The 2,406-nt window shown below is 41.1% G+C and overlaps 1 long non-coding RNA gene across 1 annotated transcript; it reads left to right on the top strand.

The window, feature by feature from the left end:
- The first annotated feature begins 205 nt into the window (after window positions 1-205).
- On the top strand, window positions 206-1,835 carry LOC134037987 (uncharacterized). Its single transcript, XR_009932627.1, has 3 exons — window positions 206-451; window positions 1,415-1,562; window positions 1,777-1,835. It is a non-coding gene; the product is annotated as an uncharacterized LOC134037987 (long non-coding RNA).
- The last annotated feature ends 571 nt before the right edge of the window (window positions 1,836-2,406 follow it).

Below are 2,406 nucleotides of genomic sequence, written 5' to 3'. Positions count from 1 at the left end.
CTCGCTCGAAATACAAAATCCCCGATTTCCGGGAGTTTGTACAGCATTTGCGGGTGTCAGGGAGCCGCTAATGAAATGCGCGAGACTCCCGGACCTTCCGGGAGACTTGGGATGTCTGAAAACACATGCAAATAGAGAAAACACAAGCAAATTAAGAAAACATCTCCATTAATTTGACAACACATGCGCAGCATTCAGCAAACGCGTTGCAAAAACAAAAGCACACAAACCAAAAACGCTGCAAATACATAAACGCTTTGCAAAAATGAAAGCATGCGAACCAAAAACGCTGCATCCAGTTTTCACAACGGAAGTTCTTCAGGCCTCTAGGGGGAGCGCTAAGTGAGAGCGCTAAGTGGAACAGCTTGATTTGCGGCCCCACGGAGCAATAGAGAGAGAGAAGAAGAAGCATGAGAAGTTTGGACAAACGTCGAAGAGGCAACATAAAAAGGTTAATATTCATTGTTACACGTGGCCCTCCTCTTTTACAGTATTTTAAAAGAGCAACAGGTTTACGTAGCTACTGTGTTAGAGATTGACTTCTACAAGGGTGTACATTTTACGCCTAGTGTGGAGCAGGCGTAAGTTGTAAAATTGGACTAATATCCATGGTAATTTTAATGTACCACAGTTTGATCGCACATGCAGCACGTCTTGTTTAGCTATAGGTAACACATAGAAAGGGATCACACAAATCCACCTATTACTTTGATTGGTGATCGATTTCCAAGCTGATTGTTTCTGTTTGTGTTGATATTATTACATTTCCCCGTGAGCACGCGTCTATTCGAAGTATACAACTCTAAGTTTTCTAATTTCTCTCAGTACAATTTATTTTCCTTTTCTTTTGGTTTTCTTTATCCCTGGCTTGTTTTGAAGGGAGATAGGCTAGCTATAGAGTGCGCTTTGGATAGGCTCTTAATAAAGGTGTTGCTTAGCAACGGTCGACGCTTTGGCATTTTCACAAGGACGCGCATCTTAAGACCACGCATAGCTACGACCGTGGTTTGTCAACCTTGGTGCACTTGGTGTAAATTCAAATCACAAATTCGGACGTACCTAAGACCAATGTAAGAGTTAAGACCAACTTTTTTACGCCCAGCTGGTGCACTCGGCTCCGAGTGTTTTTATTGCATTTACGTTAGTTTCATCTCCTCTACATATGATAGAATACTTTATTGATCAGCGAGGTGACTTTGCATAAGAGGAAGGAGCATTAGATATGCTCAACAAGAAATACAAATCAGGGAAAGGTGACAATGAAAGAGAGAGGTGACGGAATTAAACAAAACACAGGGTAAACATTCATATACAGAAGATTAGCAGACACTAAACACATACAAAATATCCACTCTCTCTGACATAACCTCCCCGACCTTGCAAACGCTTGTCTTTTTGTTGTTTTCCCCCACAGATGTTCTGTCCATATTGTGGATCTGTCTAAAACAGCTTCCCCTGGGTTTTGTTTTATGTGTGGCAAAAACATCTAAAAGCAGTGGCAAACAAAGTCCCTGAGGATATGCCTACGACCAGTGCACATGCTAATGCACAGCCTAGTGCTGGTAAATAGATTTGTAGTTGTATTACAGAAAAATCAGTAGTTAGAAGACTTGGTTTGACAGTTCAGTGTTCTTTTATTGAAATACTGTATACCTCTGCATGTGTCTACTTCAAGCAACTAGCATATTCATTTGTTCTAAAATGCTATGTAGGAAAGATTAATGATGACACTCCTTGTGAACTTAATAATAAAAGTAATTAACATATGTTTTGTAGCAGGAAGCTCAGATGTAGGGTCCTTTATGACATTTAGGGCAATAAAAGAGAGGGAGTGATACGGAAAAATTCTAGCGGCACTGTGTAGATTTGATTAGTCAAGAGATGGCGGTTACAATAAATTTATTTTGCTTATACAGATCATGATTTAACAAAGTACTTTGTGATCAGTCATAACGAAGGAGGTGCTAGCCACAGGTCGTTCGCCAGAGTGATACAGAACAACCCCAAAACCCTGCCTTATATAAACTTTAGATCAAATGGTTTTTCTGAACTCTGATTGGTCAGCACTGCTCAGTAACAGTGACTTCATATCAAGTTCCCACGGTTCTTTATTGTGGCCTCTCTCCCCAAACCAGTCAAATGGTCAACTTTCCTTTGTGTGGGCACTTCAAACAAGTATTTGATTAACCCCACCCATTGCAACAGGAAGGGTCAGAGCAGCAGATCACAATAACAATACAGTTGAATCCACATTGTCTCCAGACCAACTGTCTCTTCCTCCCCAGGTGACAAGAACCCTCTCAGGTCACCCAGACTTCCCGTCTCTTAGACTTCACGTCTCCTAGTTATAAAACTGCAAATGGCATCTCTACCAAATGGGTTGAATCGACTGTCACTGTATTAACC

This window comes from Osmerus eperlanus, chromosome 17 (assembly GCF_963692335.1).
Source record: "Osmerus eperlanus chromosome 17, fOsmEpe2.1, whole genome shotgun sequence".
NCBI lineage: Eukaryota > Metazoa > Chordata > Actinopteri > Osmeriformes > Osmeridae > Osmerus > Osmerus eperlanus.
This window is presented reverse-complemented; position numbering and strand designations above follow the sequence as displayed.